Below are 19,356 nucleotides of genomic sequence, written 5' to 3' on the forward strand. Positions count from 1 at the left end.
GTTTGCCATAAATGTCACACAAACATTCCAGTAGTGTCCCCCATCTGGTATTTCAGGTTGCTGCATGTGCTACCCTGTGAAATATAGCTGAACACCTGTGTGTCCTTGTTTAGCAGGAAAGGAGTAACAAATCTTTCCACCTTAAAAATTTTGTTATTAACTCTATTGCTGCAAATATGTAGAATTGATTTTTTAATGACGAGAAAAGGATATTTTGGTTGCTAATACACTATTCAGTACATCAAATAAAAATGTGAGACGGCTTAAGAAAGCATTCTGTACATCACAGTGCATTTTTGAATAGAGCTGGTTTTTGCAGAAAAGTGACTTAAATCGTTGTTTCAGTAAGCCTTTATTTGAAAATAGGAAGTTCATTTTCATGGGAGTGTCTCTTGGCAGGCTGTGAGGTGTGTTTTTCTTTTGGCTTCTGCGTCAAATTTCAGTTTATTCCCATGAGATTATTGTTAGTAAATCAGGAATTGATTTAGTCAATCTCTAAGTCAGCGTAGGTCACAATACCAAAATATGATTTGATGAAAGTAGCCCCGCCCTGTAGCTCAGATGGTAAAGAATCTGCCTACAATGCAGGAGACCTGGGTTCGATCCCTGGGTCGGGAAGATCCTCTGGAGAAGGGAATGGCAACCCACTCCAGTATTCTTGCCCGGAGAATCACATGAACAGAAGAGCCTGGCGAGCCACAGTCCGTGGGGTCGCAAAGAGTTGGACATGACTGAGCGACTAACACCATATACACTATACTATGCAATGTAGGAGACCTGGGTTCCATCTCTGGTTAGGAAGATCCTCTGGAGAAGAGAATCTTACCTTGGAGAAGGCTTACCCACACCAGATTTCTTGCCTAGAGAATTCCATGGACAGAGGAGCATGGCCAGCTACAGTTCATGCAGTCATAAAGAGCCACTAGCACTTTCACTTTTGGGCTTCCCAGGTGGTGCTAGTGGTAAGGAACCTGCCTGCCAATGCAGATTAGACATAAGAGATGTGAGTTCGATCCCTGGGTTGGGAAGATCCCCTGGAGGAGGGCATGGCAGTCCACTCCAGTGTTTTTGCCTGGAGAATTCCATGGACAGAGGAGCCTGGAGGCATTAAATGTGCATTAATTTTTGTGTGTGTATGCATTAATTTTTTAAAACACCATCCTTGTAGAGAAGGGGAACAAAAAGAAGCAAATGTAGAAAAATATGGGAAACCTATTGAAAATGTGTTCATTTCCCCAGTACACCTTGACTCCCCCATTCTGCAACAGAAAATTAGTCTATAGGGCCGCACAGAATTGGACACGACTGAGGTAATTTAGCATGCATGCATGGAGAGAATATAGTCCATGTGTTTTACTTATGGATTTTTTAATTAAAAAATTAATTATTTGAATTTAAATTACCTTTGTGTTCAAATATATCTTATGAAAAGTGAAATCAAGCTCTTTGGAGATGATATAGCTGGTTTGGCTTTCTGTTTCTGATTAACTGTCTATTTAAAGCATCAAAGTAAAACCAAATCGATCATTTGCATATTGGTATCTATGAAGGTTATCCAAATAAAAATAAGGTTTTTAAAAGATAAATTTCTGCTATAATCAGTGTTTGCTGATTCAACAAAGACTCGTGCCTGTTTCTTTGCTAAGCATGGGGAAGTTGAAAAGATTCTTACTTTCAAAGAGCCGGTAGTCCAGTAGGAAGAGAGAGAAGAATAGTAAGACAGGATATACAGATGTATTTGGAACAGAAGGGAATCCGATCCTAAGTGGTCTCAGGGCTGTTGGGAAAGGTACTTGGAAGCTTAGGTTAATGGTCGTTTTATTCTGTAACCCTTAACACAAAGTAAATACTAGGATTCACTTGTTGATTGCCCACTATGTGCTTGGCACTCTGCTTGTCAGTAAGTTCACATGTATCAATATGTACATGTTCATATAATAGGTGTATGCACATATGTGTACATACACAATATACATGCACGTGTACAGACAGACACGTGAGAGACGGGAGAGATGCCCTCATGGAGGGTGGTCCAGCAGGAAGAGACAGGCATTTTATAAGCAATGACCATCATTATCACAGGGACACAGTTTAGCCTGGTGAGGCAGGTGGAAAGGATGACTATCGTCTGAGCCAGAAGAATGAGAAGGAGAAAACCCGTATGAATAAAGGAGGGGGAAGAAATTTCTAGCAGCAGGAACCACGTGTTTAGCGGTTACAAGGAAGTAAAGAACTTGTCAGGTGTGAAGATTGCCGGAGGCTGGAGCCACTGCAGAAGCCAGACCCCAGAACATCTTACAGAGAATTCAGAAGAGTTTGGATTTCACTCGTACTGCAAGGGAAAGCCGACAGAGTAAGTAGCGGGTGTGTGTATCCGGGAAAAGGAGTAACATTGGATTCATAACTTAAAAAGATGACTCTTAGTGAATATGTGGGGAAATGACTGTTGCTTTCTGGTTAGGTACATGGGAAGGGTTAAGTTAAGAAGCAGAGGCCAGATAGAAGGATGAGGGATGGGACTAGGATGGAGACAAAAGTGGATTCCTGGGATATTTTGGAAGCAGAATTAACAGAATTTGGAGTAACTAGATATTGGAGAGAGTGGGCAGCTTTGTCATCTTCTCAGAAATAGGAAGACTGAAATAGGTCCTTCGGAACTGGCAACACGTGGACCATTGGTCCCCACGAGGAGAGCCGCTTAAGTGGTGTGAAGGGGACGTGAGCCATGTTGGACTCGTCTTGTTAATTCTCAAAGCAGCCTTAGCGTCCTTGTCCCTGTTTTATGAATTTGAACGATTTGAAAGTAACTTTCCAGAATTACCCAGCTAGTAAGTGGAGAAGCAGGCGCTTGAACACTGTCCCCTTGGGCGCAGAGGCTGTGCTCTGCCCACGGCTAGGCTGCCTCGTAGAGGACTCGGAGGTTCCCTGTCTGGTCGTTTTGATGTGAGCCGCTTCTCATGTGTTTATTAGCTATTCGTGTTTCTTTGATTAAATGACTACTGAAATATTTTGCCCATTTCTTAACTAGGTTATCTTACTGAGTTGAAAGAGTTCTATATTTTGGATACAAGCTTTTGATCAGATATGTGGTTTGCCAATATTTTCTTCCAGTTTGTGGTTGTTCATTTCCTTATTTATTTATTTTGAAGCACTAAAGTTTTTAATTTTGGTGAAGTCTCTCTTATCGAAAAAAAAACCTGTAATGAATTGTGTTTTTGTTGTCATATCTAAGAATTCTTTACCAAACTCGAGGCCATGAGACTTTATTCTCTTCTAGAAGTTTTATCATAGGCTGGGTTTCACTTACTTGTGGAGCTCATGGAATCCTTCTGTGAGGAAGTGGTACTTAGGCTGAGGTCTGGAAGCTGAGTAGGAACTAAAAGGGGAGGAGAGAGATTCCGGCAAGAGGAATAGCACCTGCAGAGCTAAAGTCTGGTGAGATTGTGTCAAGTTTGAGGAGGTAGAGGAAGGAGACCATTTGGGCTGGGGTGGTACGTGGGAGACTGGAGAGGTGATGTGGTCGTTTAGGCCATGTGAAGCAGGGGTGTCCAGAGGCTTTCATTAGGCAGGGAGTGACATGACCATGTTTGCTCTGCAGAATAATCACTCTGGCTACTGTGCAGGAAAGGGTTGGAGGAGGGCTGTTGAAGATGTGTCTGACCAGCTATGAGGCTCTTGACCAGCTAGTGAGAAACGTGGGTAGCTTGGACCAGGGGAAGTGGGAAAGTTAGGACTATTAGGGACACTCGTGGGCTTCCCTGCCTTGAGTTCTGCATGGCCAAGCTTCCCAACCAGGAGGTTATAATAAAGCACGAGAAAGCTGGTGTCTGTGGCTTCTGCTCTGTTCCCCAGCAGACACCTGTTCTGGGTTCCGTTCGTTGGCTTTTCTTTGCCAGAAGGAGACAGCCCTAATAGCCCACACATGGCAATTTAGTTTGAACATTTTCACTGCTTTCCTGCTACTTCACAAGGCTTTGGAAAAAAATTAAAACCAGGTTACTTATTCATTCCTATGTCCATTTCATTAAAAAAAAAAGTAAGTACTTATTAAATGCTACACACACATAAGATCAAGTCCCTTTGTTGTAGAAAAGTGGCTTATAATCTAGAGTTGAGTAGTCTCAGATGGACCCTCCTGTACTGTTAATTCAGGAAGTTATCAGGGGAAATGTGACCGAGTCTGATGAATATGAGAGAACAATCACAGTGCCACAAACTGTGAGCTCTAACCCACTAATTGAACAAAAGATGATTGTGAGATGTTTTTAGAACTCCGAGCTTTTATTTTAAAATGTTCTAATGTATGAAATGTGGAAGAATCTTTTCTTTGATTTTTCCAGTGTCCTTTAATTGACTCAATGAATTAATAGAAGCAAATTACTATTTCTCAAATTACTATTTCTCAAAAAATCAAATTCATTTTATTTTTCAAAATACAACAGAAAGCACTGGGAATTCTAGCCTGATGGTAAGAAGTATCTTACTCAGAAAACTAAAATGTATAATTTTTTCTACGTGCTTTCCCTTCTGTCTGTGAAACTGATACCTGTGAACATACTTTCTCTTCTACAATTTCCTGAAGTGTTCAGAGAATCCAAGGTTTCTCTTGACTTCAGTTATAGATAAGAGAGGTAATGAAATGCTGCTACAAAGAAAGAAAGACAATGTGATGTTGAAATTCCTTTGCCAAGTCATTTTAGCTTCTTAAGGGCATACATGGTAAATGGTAAATGTAGGGCCCTTTCAGTTCAGTTCAGTTCAGTTCAGTCGCTCAGTCGTGTCCGACTCTTTGCGACCCCATGAATCGCAACACAGCATGCCAGGCCTCCCTGTCCATCACCAACTCCCGGAGTTTACTCAAACTCATGCCCATCGAGTTGGGGATGCTATTCAGCCATCTCATCCTCTGTCGTCCCCTTCTCCTCCTGCCCCCAATCCCTCCCAGCATCAGGGTCTTTTCCAATGAATCAACTCTTCCCATGAGGCGGCCAAAGGATTGAAGTTACAGCTTCAGCATCAGTCCTTCCAGTGAACACCCAGGGCTTATCTCCTTCAGGATGGACTGGTTGGATCTCCTTGCAGTCCAAGGGACTCTTGCGAGTCTTCTCCAACACCACGGTTCAAAAGCATCAATTTTTCGGCGCTCAGCTTTCTTCACAGTCCAACTCTCACATCAATACATGATCACTGGAAAAACCATAGTCTTGACCAGACAGACCTTTGTTGGCAAAGTAATGCCTCTGCTTTTTAATATGCTGTCTAGGTTGGTCATAACTTTCCTTCCAAGGAGTAAATGTCTTTTAATTTCATGGCTGCAGTCACAATCTGTAGGACCCTTTAGACCCTCAAAATTAAGTGATTCTAGGAAATTTGAAAATATTTCATCTCATGTGCATATTCATGATGGTAAATGGGAAAGAATTAGGATTAAGAAGGGGCTTAAAAAAGAGAAAGTCATAAGAAATGAACTATCAGATTCTGGGACACATAGGTTTTTATAAGCAAATTTAAGTACTGGCAAAGCTGTCTGAGCTGAAAAGGCAGAGCTACCTGTTGCCAGGAGCATCATCATTAATTGCCTTGACCATGAGGATCAAAGTTCCCCTGGGTACTTTGGGAAGCACAAGGGAACGCAGATATAGGACAGAGAAAGGCCTGGACAGTCTGTGCCAAAGTGCTAATCGGATCACTCTTCTGTCTCTCTGGAGAGCTCTGTGGTTCTGTCTTACCCAAACTGAGAACAGAATGTGTATGTATCTGTATGGTGCCATCACACATAATATGAAGTTTGTGTTTTTAAGGGTTTAAAAATCTTATATCGCTATCCAAGACCTTAGTTTATATGCTAATGTATTCAAAGAGCATGGAAGCACAGGGCTGCTCCACTATTTCATACCGTCAACTCCGCTTGTGTTACTGTGCCTTCAGGCAGACTTTTTCATAAGATGGCAGGCTTTGGGGGCTTTTTTGGTTTGTTTGTTTGTTTTTCTCCTCTGCTCATGAAAAAATAAAGTGATAACCTGAAATTAGTTCTGTTTTGGTTTAAACTGCTTTCTCGAGTGGGTGTTTCCTGAATGCTGTGCCTTCTTACTCCTATCTTGTAATTAGTTATCCGTTTGCTATTTTCACAGCCACTCTTAAGTTCCTACTTTGTGCCTAGAACAGAGGAAGTTCCCTAAGAAAGCGGTACTTCTGTGCAGTGGATTGGTGGGCAAGGCTTCGTTCTAAGGAATATTGACGCTATGTGGAAAGTTCATCGAGCGGACACTGTCATGTCACATGCCAGTTTCAGAACGCTCCGGGTCTTGTTTTAGGAGTCGTAGCTCAGCTTATGGACTTTTCTTGAAGAATAGGCTTCTTGTATATCTTGCTGCTGTGTTAAGTACATATCATTGAATACATATAAGGGAATTCCCATAATCTCATGTATATGTTGAACTCTTCATCAAAAGGATAAATGTCCTTACGGTTGCATGCTTCTGAATAAACTCAATTCTCTTTCCGTTTCTCAGCCCACTTTCAGTTGTCAGCCCCAAGGAAAAGTTCACTGCATCATTTTGTAAATACAAATTTTGAGGAGTGATTCAGAGGCTGTATTTTATTGATCATTTAGGGGTGGCATTATTTTTGGAGTGTCATTTTAAAAAAATGTTTGCACCGAGTCTTAGTTGTGGCCCATGGGATCTAGTTCCATAACCAGGGGTCGAACCCAGACCCGCTGTGTTGGGAGTGTGGAGCCCTAGCCACTAAACCACCAGGAAAATCCCTGGAATGCCATTTTCACTGGTTTACAGGATTCTCGGCCAACTTTTCCGCGGTCCTTGGGTAATGGCCTTTTTGTATTAAAGTGAAGCTTATTAAGCTCAGGTGTTTTTGAATGCGTGCTGCACTGGTTTTATGGGCCGATCTGACGTCACTGTCCACTGCCAGCCCCCGAGAGCTGACTGTAGGCGCTCCCGGCTCGCACTCTTGACCTTGGTGGCGATGCATGTCTCTTCTCAGCACACGTGATGGGGTGCCAGTATTTCCCTTCAGCCTCGCCGCTCTTTCCCGGACTGCTGTGTCTGTCTCCTGCGTGACTGCCTCACACTCCCGGCCCGCTGTGACTGCCCTCCGCGCCTCTCCCGGCAAGCAGCCCGTGGGAGCCTGCCACCACCCGCCCGTGCGCGTGGCCCTCTCCTGCCGGGGTGCTCCCGGGTCGCTCAGCACTCAGCCAGGCACTGCGGGCGCCGGGCTGAGCAGGCGGGGGGAAGATGCTCTCCTCCACCTCTCAGGTGTGGTACCTACAGCCTGAGCATCAGCTGGGCAAGAGACAGGTTTTTAAAAAAATTTGTATGTGTGCGTGGAGGCCTCCATAGAAAAGAAGTGAAGACCCGGAGCAGCAGTTATACCCAGGGGTTTATATACCATTTTAGCAAAGGGTGTGATAAACTGTGACGGCGTTAACTAGACAAGGAGGGAGAGTTCAGGCTTGCAGAGGTGGCGAGCTGTGGGAACGTGAGGGTGAGGGCCTCGTGGGAGACAGGGACCGCTGAGCGAGGTTTGCTGTGCAGACTCCAGCGGCTGCCTTCGTTGTTGATGCCTGGTAGGGAAGGGGGCGGCCTGCTTTACAAATGGAGATACTTCCTTTACGGAGGGAAATTTACACCCTGCTTTCAGAGGAGTGAAGTGAAGTCGCTCAGTCATGTCTGACTCTTTGCAACCCCATGAACTGTACCCTGCCGGGCTCCTCCATCCGTGGGATTTAACAGGCAAGAATACTGGAGTGGGTTGCCATTTCTTTCTTGAGTGGATCTTCCCAACCCAGGGATTGAACCCAGGTCTCCTGCATTGTAGGCAGACGCTTTTACCGTCTGAGCCACCAGGGAAGTCCCAGAGGGGAAGGCCAAAGAGCTGCTCCCACTTCTGCTGTTTCTATGTCGCCTTTAGCTGTAGCTGGAGATAATCCCCCTGCCAAGGTGGTGTATTTGGGGGTGGCATACCCACATCCCTTTAAAAGACATTGTGTCTGCCCTCGAGTAACCTAGTGTCTGGTGGGGGGACAAGAGGGTGCCTTACGGCAGGAAGAGCAGGAAGGAGCGCCTGGAGTTCCCTGCATTTGTCAGAGGGGCTGCAGTTGAGCTGAGACCCAGAGGCTGGCTGGCGGGGCACCTCTGAGCCAGCAGCCCTGCAGTCACAGTCAGGGCAGGGGAGAGCGCATGGCTTGTTTGGAGCCCCAGGATGTTGACCACAAGTCCTGTGTAACTGGGGAAGCAGTTTCTCAGCCATACCTCCTCTGTAGGGGTCTAGCTTCCAGGCTGTTCTGACGGAAGTCCTCACTGTCCATAATGTAGTTGAAGAGAAAACAGGAAGAGCAGAGCGTAAGCTAACCTCTGAACACAGTTTTGAATCAAGACAGTGTGTGTTTGACACTTTGTACTTGTCTGTTTCACTTTCTGGTCCCTCTTTCTGCTGGGCGTTTATTACCCTCGAGGCCTCCCTCCTGGGGCCACCACCACGGCTGCCCTGCCCCCCTTTCTTCACAATCATCTGTCTTTCTACCCATTCCCCGCCGCCATCTGTGTGAGCCGTTAATCTGAGAGAAGCATTAGGAAGAGAGCAAGCATAAGACACTAATTCACATTAAATTTTGAATGTTGAAATTTTCTAAAAGCTCCTAAACATAGTATTCTCAACTTTATAAGAGAAATGTTAAATGTGTGAATCTCTAATTGTGAAATTTCAGGAAATAGTTCGAAGGGAAGTGAGGAATTTGGTCTGCTCAGCAGGCTGCCCCATGTAGAGCCCCTTCTTCCTGCAACCTCTTCCCTCCCCTTCTGGGCTCTGGGATCTGCCCGAGGCCCATCTCCCGCCGCTGCTGCTGGCTGGGCCTCCAGCCCGTCTGGGAAGCAGGGAAACCGTGTCTCGTCCCCACCCTGTTGGCTGGCTGCGCTGCGCTTAGTCAGTCGTGTCCGACTCTGCGACCCCACGGACTGTAGCCGCCCAGGCTCCTCTGTCTCTGGGATTCTCCAGGGAAGAATACTGGAGTGGGTTGCCATTTCCTTCTCCAGGCAATCTTCCCAACCCAGGGATCGAACCCAGGTCTCCTGCACTGCAGGCAGGTTCTTTACCAGCTGAGCTACCAGGCTGAGGGACTTACAGTGAAAGGAGGGAGGGGACCAAGGCAGCCATTCCTAGTACAAATTTATTCGTAAGTCACTCATTCAGAAGCCTCCAACAGCTCATAATTGAAAGTGATAAATCCCCATTTCTAAAGTATTTTCTGGAAATAATGAGGTATGATGGGCTTTCAAGCATGCTGAGATTTGTCACTGACCCTTCTAGGGACAGAATGTTTCCAACTTGGGGCATAGGAACATTTATAAGAGGCTGGTATCCAAAGCATGTTGAGTTTTGGGTCTCGTGTTATTAAATATTTATAGTTGAAATATATGCACTCTTCTGCTGTAAATATTGTGGGAAATAAAATTTAGAGTCCTTTTAAAAGTGTTCCTGAATTCATAATAGATTTTTGTTGTCATGTATTCTCTCAGTAAATTATCAATAAAAGTACACCCACTCTTAAACTTGGAAAGGTTTGAAACCATGGTTCTAGATTACAATTTTTGGACTACTTAATTTGAAATGAAGGCAGCGTAAGTAAAAACATGTCTGAAGGTCATTGTTTTAACTATTACTGGGTGTTCTTCCGTGATATTTAGCCTAAAGAAGTCTAACATCTGAATTATTCTTTCAGCATAGAGAACCCTTATGCTAATGTGTAATATTCCACTGAACCTGATTTTGATCTCCCAGCATCGCACCAGTGGAGTGTATGGAGGTATCTGCCTATCCATCCAGTGGGTCCCCTCCCCTGTGGACAGGACAGTTCCTAAGGTGGAGGCAGAGCCGGCCCCATGGTCTGACCTGGGCTGTCGGGGGACAGGAGAGGCAGAGCAGTTCCTCCACTGTGCTTTATTCCTGTGTCCTGTTAAAATGCAGGTGTCCTGTTAGCTAGCTGAAAACACTGGGAGCTCAGCCTGGCGCTCTGTGATACCCAAGGGGCGGGAGGGAGCTCCAAGAGGGAGGGGACATGTGTATACTTAGGGCTGATTCATACTGTTGTATGGCAGAAACCAACGCAATATTGTCAAGCAGTTATCCTCCAATTAAAAGGAAATTTTAAAAAACGCTGGTGGGAAAGGTAACACAAGCTACTGAGGGTGGAAATGAGCTTCGTTATGTAGATAACTCTTTTATTCTTTTAAAAAATATGTATTTACTGTGTCTTGGTTGTGGCGCATGGGATCTAGTTCCCTGACCAGTAATCAAACCCAGACCCCTCACACTGGGAGCGCAGAGTCTTAGCCGCCGGACCACCAAGGAAGGACTTTTGGGTTATGTCCTTACTGTGCACCTTCAGGTTCCCTTAGGTGAAAGCATAGATTTTTACAATCAGATTGCTTTCTAAGGGTCTTTTTAACAATTCATTTCATGCAAACACTAGTAATGAAAGTGTCTCACCTCACTCTTGTCAGAATTTTTTTTATATTGACCAGTATGCAATTGGTTAAAAACAGTATTTCATCTTTGATAAAATATTGTGCTGAACAGTTTTTTTCTGTGAATTATCTTTTTTCTACTGAAAAGATTTTATTGAGGTCTGAATTTTCTTCTAATAGATTTTTGTTTTTGTTGTTTACTAGAGGAAAAATAATGGTCTTTTGCCCTTTGTAGCAGCTTTTTCCTCAGTCTGTTGTTTCCCTTTTCACTGTATTTTTTTTAAACATCCAAGGATGTTTACTGTTCATGTGACTCAGGATCTGTGGATTTATTCAATATTGTGTAAGGTCCCTTACTTGTAACTTTAAAGATTTAATTTGGCTTTCTTTTTATTTTTCCATATGTCATTTTTGGTATTCAGTTATTTAATTCACCTTGTAGGCCCTTAAATTGATTTTATAGATGATCAGCTGATTTTCACAATGCCACTTATTACAAAATGCTTTACGTCCTCACTGGTTCCAAATATATCCTGAATTATATTTGTTTAGCATATGATCAACTCTCTCTTGGGGGTTTTCCATTCCAATAATCAGCCCATCTCTTTTTTCATAATGTTTAAATTGTTGTTTTGTGATGTGTTTTAGAATCTGGTGGGGCCCACCTAGGCTTCCCCTCACCCCCTCCTTTTAAAACATACATGATTATGTTTTGATGCCAGAATTACTATGAAAAATCCATCAACTAGCTTTTGATTCTTCTCCATACCCATGACCTTTGAAAACTTGAAATAATTTGTTTCTCCGTTAGATTTTGATATTTAACAGTTTCACTTCTTGTGCTAATTTCTGTAACCTGTATTATTTTTAAATCAGATTATTCATTTCATTGATGCTTCAAAATGTGTTAGCATGTATTTGGGCATGATAGTTAGTATGAGGAGGAAAAAAGTTTTCCCCTTATCCTGTTAGGGTCCTTGGCTGAATCTGAAAATTAAAATGGCAACATCAACAGGAGAAAAGTATAGAGATTAATGTTAAATTTGACATGACTTGGGGGCCTTCATAAGGAAATGAAGACCTGAAAAAACAGTTAGACGTGAGTGTTTTGAGCCAGGTTTGATGAAGAGTGGACGTCTGTGGAGAAGCGTCATTAGGACAGAGGCTCTGAGTGACCCAGGAGACAGCCTGCTCCTCTCCTGCAGGTACGGGGAAGGAACACTTCCCCACGAGGATCGTGTGACCTGCCTCAAGGGGACGAGCAGGGGGACTTCAGAGTGAGCGCCCTGCTTCTGTTTCCTCAAACTCCATATGCCAAGTCCTGAACCCCAGCCTCAGTCACAGATTTTTCATCTCTTCTGCCTCTGTTGCCATGCCCTTTGTCATATCTCACTCTGAGTACATGTTCTTCTTCTTCTTTTTTTTTAATCTCTCAATTTTTAAAGTTTTATAAACAAAGTTTTATAATTTTATGCATGAAAGTATTGTGTATTTTTGTTAGATTTATTCCTTTTTTTCCCTATTTATTTTTATTAGTTGGAGGCTAATTACTTTACAATATTGTAGTGGTTTTTGTCATACATTGACATGAATCAGCCATGGATTTACATGTGTTCCCCATCCCGCTCCCCCCTCCCACCTCCCTCTCCATCCCATCCCTCTGAGTTTTCCCAGTGCACCAGGCCCAAGCACTTGTCTCATGCGTCCAACCTGGGCTGGTGATCTGTTTCACCATAAATAATAAACATGTTTTGATGCTGTTCTCTCGAAACATCCCACCCTCGCCTTCTCCCACAGAGTCCAAAAGTCTCTTCTGTACATCTGTGTCTCTTTTTCCGTGTTGCATATAGGGTTATCGTTACCATCTTTCTAAATTCCATGTATATGCGTTAGTATACTGTATTGATCTTTATCTTTCTGGCTTACTTCACTCTGTATAATGGCTCCAGTTTCATCCATCTCATTAGAACTGATTCAAATGAATTCTTTTTAATGGCTGAGTAATATTCCATGGTGTGTATGTACCACAGCTTCCTTATCCATTCATCTGCTGTGGGCATCTAGGTTGCTTCCTTGTCCTGGCTATTATAAACAGTGCTGCGATGAACATTGGGGTGCACGTGTCTCTTTCAGATCTGGTTTCTTCAGTTTGTATGCCCAGGAATGGGAATGCTGGGTCATATGGCAGTTCTATTTCCAGTTCTTTAAGAAATCTTCACACTGTTCTCCATAGCGGCTATACTAGTTTGCATTCCTACCAACAGTGTAAGAGGGTTCCCTTTTCTCCACACCCTCTCCAGCATTTATTGCTTGTAGACTTTTGGATAGCAGCCATCCTGACTGGTGTGTAATGGTACCTCATTGTGGTTTTGATTTGCATTTCTCTGATAATGAGTGATGTTGAGCATCTTTTCATGTGCTTGTTAGCCATCTGTATGTCTTCTTTGGAGAAATGTCTGTTTAGTTCTTTGGCCCATTTTTTGATTGGGTCATTTATTTTTCTGGAATTGAGCTGCACGAGTTGCTTGTATATTTTTGAGATTAATCCTTTGTCTGTTGCTTCATTTGCTATTATTTTCTCCCAATCTGAGGGCTCCCAGAATATTGGAAATAAAAGCAAAAATAAACAAATGGGACCTAATTAAACTTAAAAGCTTTTGCACAACAAAGGAAACTATAAGCAACATGTTCTTCTTCTTAATTTTTATTTGTCTGAGTTCGTTTATCCGTTTTAAACACAGATATAATGTGACGCTGTGTACGTGAGTGTCCGATAGAGGTGATGTCTCTGCAAATGGAGAGGACGAGGACCCGCCGCCCCAGGTCAGATCTGGGTTCGGGACAGAGAGCAGAGGGTCACATTTTTTGTCTCCTGCTGCGTGAAGCCCCGAGCCCCTGAGCCAGGGCCTGGTAAGGGATTCCACAGAGCGGGAGAATGGCATTTTCTGATTCTGAAGGTACTTGTGTCTCATCAGTGAAGAGGACTCATGAGAAGCCGTGGTTGTTTATATGTTTTGGCTGCTGCTAGAGACTTTCCTTTTTAGATGACTTTGTAAATATTTTAGAGTTTAGGAGAGGACATTTCTGTCATTTCCATGAATTGTGGCAGCTTCCCCATCTTATATTTACTCTTTTCCGTTATATAAATATTTGTACAGAGTACAAAATCTGAATAAAGTGGATGCACAGAAATAGTTCATCAAGAGCTGTGGTTCTCTGAGTCTGGTCCTTGGACCAGCAGCAGCAGCATCGCCCTGGAATTGGTTAGAAATGTAAATTCTCTGACCCAACCAGGTACTGAGTCAGAGAATCGGTGTTGGAACGCAGTGATCCAGTAGACTCTGTCACCAGCCCTCAAGTTGATTTTGATGACACTACAAGCCTACTATCTCCATCACGCCTTTGAATGAACTCTGTAATAGTTGATTTTATACTTAGACACGAGCAGCTGGTTTGTACTTTGTCTAGAGCGTTTAATTGTACTAACAACAACAACAAACTGTGGAGTTTGGAAGGATTCAAGAAACTGTGGAGTTTGGATGGATTCCTATAGCAATATAAACCTTTCCCACCACCCCACCCCCCAATAATTATTAAGTAGGTCACAACTCTGAAGTAAAATGAAGGAATCTGTCAGATATGACTTTAAAATTCTAGGAAATTGTAAATAGTTGAATCTGATTTCTTGAAATGTCACTGTCTTTTTTTTTTTTTTGTCACTGTCTTAAAAGGTCCTAAATTCCTACTGCTAATCTGATTTCCATATAATTTTACAAAAAAAAAAAAAAAAAAAAAGATAGGATCTGGGAGACTTCTTCCTGCCCCAATCAAAAGTAAGTAAAAATAGAATTATACTATTTAAGAGCTGGAAGTGACTTTCTTATGGATATCATCCAACCCTCTCCCCTTTCTGACGAATGGGAAATTGGAGGCCTGGAAGGGTGACCAGCAGAGAGCAGTCGCCAGGCCAGGGTCTTCTAAGCTGCCTTGTCCCCGCACTAAAAGATAAGGTGCAGTTGAGCATTTCTAGCTTCCTGCTTTGAGCAGACCTGGAACATGCTGTGTTTCTGGTGTCCATTTTTCTAATACTCTAGACAGTGGTCATTTCCTTCAGGGTAATTGATAGGAATTTTTTTTAAGCATTCAGAGGTTTAGATACTAGAATAGTGTTTGTTTCCTGTGACATGGGTTTAGGAAACAGCTGCTGGAGTAGCTTGCTCTGAAGGACTGAACTTTGCGAAGTCTCCTTAGGAACTGCTGTGACTTGTCTGAGTTACTCACTCTGTCTGCAAAACCAGTCATTATTCTAAATTACTACATTTGAGGTAAGAGTTATCCTTTATTAGTTGCATGTAAAAGAAATGTGCCATTTGGTTCTTGATAAATGTGTGTGCATACATGCGCATACATGGGTGTGTTGGAGGGAGGGTGAAGAAAAGTTCTGTAAAGAGTCATATCACTTTATTTTTAAAAATATGTTGACTTTAACATGCACAGAATTTTTTTCCCCAAAGACTGACTTTGAGGAATAAGGGAAGAGCTCTTATAATACTTTTGAATACTCATAGAAATAATATATGGTATAAAATAACTGTAAATCTGTCTTGGAAACTAATTGTTGATGAAGGCTAGACAGAAAACTCTTAAAAACTGTAGAAACATAGGACAGAGAAGTTGGTATTTTAAAAGAATGTTTAAAACCTACCATTCTAGGATAGTATTAGTTAAAGCTCTTTTTGTCCAATCTGAGACAATTTGCATTCATTTTTAAAATGTGAGGCAGAAGGTTGGGGTGACTTTAAAAATGGTTGAGTGTGCCTTATTGTGAAAACTTATTTGAGATAGAAATAAAAGTTAACTGTTAAATGGTAAAAATACAGAAGAGGTGGGGGTTTATAACTGGAAGGAAATCATCTATATTTTTGTCTTCATTTAACAAGTCCCCAGTTCCTGTGTAGAGTTTTTCTAAACCTAAATGTTTTTCTATTTAAATAATAGCAATTATTGAAGGTAATTAAGAGGAAGTCGAGCCTTGTTTCTGACAGACACCTCCTCTGGAGAAAAGGAGGAGGGAAGGAAACGATTCCCTGAGCACACAGTCTGTGGGTCTCACCAAATGCTGGTGAGGATGTCGAGGCAAGAGGTCACCCAGACACTGGGGACGGGAGCCACTCTGCAAGTCTGGCAGTTCCTCTCAAAACCAGAAGGTGCACTCACTCACCGTATGACCCAAGAATTACGGTCCTGGGTGTTTGTCTCAAATGACTTATTTTCATCCAGAAGCTGGTACACAAACATTTTTCACAACTTCACTCATAATATCCAGGTGTCCTTCGGTGGGCGACTAGTCAAACTTAACTGTGGTCCCCCTGCCCTACAACCAGCTCAGCAGCAAAAAGGAACAAGTTATCAACATGAGCAGCTGCTGAAAACCGCAGGGAAATTCCAACTGAAAAAAGCCAACCTCAGGACTGTGTACCACATGATTTCATTTATGTAACCTTTGTGAGATGACATGATCACAGATTTGGACTGGGGGGGGGGGGGGGAGGGGGGGAGGGTGTGATCACCAGAGGGCAGTGGGAGAAGCCTTGTGGTAATAGTAACATCCTGAGTGTGGTTATTCGTGAGCCTGCATAGAGCTCCCCCGCCCCGTACCCTCACACGCGTGCATACGTGACTGGTGAGATCTGAACAAGCTCTGTGGGGTGTTCCAGTGCTGCAGTGGACACGGGGGTGCATATATCCCTCTGAATTATGGTTTTCTCTGGGTTATGTGCCCAGCAGGGAGTTGCTGGGTCACACGGTAGTTCTATTTTTGGTTTTCTTAAGGGACCTCTGTACAGTTTTCCTTGGTGCCTGCACCAATTCCCATTCCCTTTCTTCGACACCCTCTCCAGCGTTTGTTGTTTGTAGATTCCTTGATGAGGACCATCCTGACTGGTGTCAGGTAGTTCTGATTTGCATTGCTCATTGTGGTTTTGATTTGCCTTTCTCTAATAATGAGCGATGTTGAACACCTTTTTTATGTGTCTCTTGGCCATCTGTATGTCTTCTTCGGAGAAATGTCTATTCAGGTCTTCTGCTCATTTTTCATTGATATTGAACTGTATGAGCTGTTTGTATATTTTGAAAATTAATCTCTTGTCAGTTGCTTCCAGGGGTTAAAACTGCACTACTTCTGATGCAGGGGCACAGGTTTGATCTCTGGTAGGGGAAATAAGATCCTGCATGCCTGCCATGCAATGCAATGAGGGGGAAAAAAGGCTTTTAAATTTATTCTTACTCTTAGTTATTTATCTTGAATGAAAAATGCTCTCAATCTTAAAACTAAGTATAAATTGCCAGAATTTTTTGTAACTCATGTTAAATTTTTATCATTTTCTCTTTTAACATTCTTGTATTAAAGAGATTCTCCCTTTTACCAGAGAAGTTTGTCCTGGTTTTCCTCGTTTCATTCATTTCCTTCTTCCCAGCTGCCCCAGGGTTTTTCAGTCATTAACACCTCACTGTCTTTTATTACTTGTCAGCTCTGTTAAATGGACTTAGTTGTGGAATACGTTGAAATTGTTCCTGAAATGAACCTGATGGATTTTTTATATTTGATATATTTTGTGCTACCCTTATGCCCCATTAAAACATATAATTGAGAATTGATTATACCGTCTTTGCTGGTAATGGAATTTTTTTTCTTGTTTTGAGAAACTATCCATTTGAAATTGATAGTGGAGGCTAGAATGGAAGTTGCAGTCAGATAAAGCTTGAACAATGACCTGGAGTTGAAATAAAGGAGACACGGGCCTGGGCAGATAATGGAATTAAATGATTACTCCTGAATCCTGGTAGAAAAACGGCAGCATCTTTTAATTTTTTTTCTCTTTTTAATCTTTAGGCTAGCTGTTGAAGTTCTTTAAATCTTTGTCATGTTTTCCCCCATATAATAAATGACATCTTAGATGTGAACAAGCAGTCATTTTTCCTTGTAGAAAATGTTCTATAATTTATGTCTTCCCATAGTCATTCTCCCAAATCCAGGTGATGTTAAACCTCCAGATCTGAAATACTCCCTCAGTGTCCTTCCATCATTCTTCCACTCCCAAATGTAGTTGTTTCTTGGCAAAAGCTGAACTGATGATTCTAGAACAAACAGCACAGTCAGAACACATTTGCTCAGGCACCTAGCTGGGGGTGAATCCTTAGCTGCTGAGCAGGGCAGTTACCTTCAATACCCGCCATGTGCTTTCATCATGACTGCCCTGAGTGCAGAGCTGGTGTAGAGTAAATGTACTCAGTTCTCAGTGAATCTGGCTTAGAATTCAGCCCTGAGATACAAGAGGGGCTCTGAAATAAAGTGGGAAATGACAAAGGGAGCTTGGGGATGTTTCAGATAACTAGGGAACATGTCTTAAAACAGTGATTATTTTCCTTTAAGTCATTTTAAGTTTGCTAATCCAACCTTTTGAGAGGGCTGGAACATGATTAGATTTCATTCCAACATAGAAGACTTTAGATAAAAACTATAGGACTTATCATTCAGAAGCATGAGAGAACTGGACTTTTGAGGCACAAGTCTTGAGAAGAAAGTTTTCAAGTTACGTAATTATTTATCTATAGAAAATCTTAAGATAAAAAAGATACTCTTTAATGAAAACCCCTTTGATGATTTCTGCATTGATCTTTGTTTATGAGCTGCCTATTTTGGAAATTTTTTTTTTTAAGAGTTACTGAACTTCATTTGAAGTGTCTGAAGCATCCTTAATCTATTCGAGGGTTGACTTATTCTAATGCACTTGGCAGTCTTCAAGCATTTGAGCAGATAGGGTGACGGCTGAAGTGAAATAAATGAAAAGACATCCTCTTGAATTCCCTTGTCCCTCTTACAAGTACACTCTCTCAATTCCTTGCACATTTAATTAGGGGCACTGATAGGTGACTTGTTCTGAAGAGTCTGCACAGGCCTGAGAGAGCTGGGGTGACTCCGTGAGGACCGGACGCCGTACTCATCCTGGTTCTGGTAACATTTCCTGTCATGTCCTTTTCCTAATAGTAATGCTGGTCATAATATTAGCTGTCAGCTGTTGGTCAATACTGTGTGCCTGGTGGTTCTCATGTTACCTCCTGTTTAATCCCACCAACACCCGTATGAAATAAGTTTCTCTCTTGTACAGAGGAGGAAGGTGAAGCCCAGTGAGGCTGTTAGTTGTAGCTGGTACTAGACATCCTTGCTTGGGTTTCTTGGGAAGCAGAGCCTGAGATGAGGATTTTGCTGCAAGTGATTTGTTTGGGAGGTGATCCAGGGACGCAGGGGTGAGGGGGCAAGGAGGAAATGTTGACAGAGGGATGCGGGGTTGGCCACCACTGCAGCCCCACCAAGATCCCTGAGAAGTGTTCAGAATACCCCCGGAATTGCCCACCCAGCGGCTGGGAGGCGGGACACGGATGCCCTGACTGCTGTCACCAACTGGTCAAGAGCCGCCTCCGTCCCCGGGAACTTCTGGGCTGGGCCAGTTTATGGGTCCCTGGGCTTGAAAGAACGCTCTGACCGGAAACACGTGAGATGAACCTTGAGTGAAGACTCGTGGGTGTATGGATGAGCTCATAAAGAAACCAGATGTGGGCTAAGGGGGGTGGTGTGACATGCAGAAGCATCTGCTAAAAGGGGACGGGCCCGAGCCCAGCCCCGTGCGCTTTTCACACTATGTTCCAGTGGGGAGAGAGATTTGGGGGGGTGCACGTCAAGGTGACAGGTAAATTCCGGGAGTGCGCAGTGACTGTCAGTGAGGAGACTGCACATCGTTGCTGGTTCGCATTCCTTGCATGTATGATCAGGATACAAGAATATCCAGAGTATTCTGAATGTTGACGATGGTAACTG

General features: G+C 42.9%; 1 protein-coding gene across 1 annotated transcript in view; it reads left to right on the forward strand.

Moving 5' to 3' along the window:
* The window catches only part of DTNBP1 (dystrobrevin binding protein 1), a 96,355-nt gene that overhangs the window by 69,199 nt on the left and 7,800 nt on the right, over positions 1-19,356 (forward strand). The gene's annotated exons all lie outside the window — the stretch shown is intronic.

Source organism: Muntiacus reevesi, chromosome 20 (assembly GCF_963930625.1).
Source record: "Muntiacus reevesi chromosome 20, mMunRee1.1, whole genome shotgun sequence".
Classification (NCBI taxonomy): domain Eukaryota; kingdom Metazoa; phylum Chordata; class Mammalia; order Artiodactyla; family Cervidae; genus Muntiacus; species Muntiacus reevesi.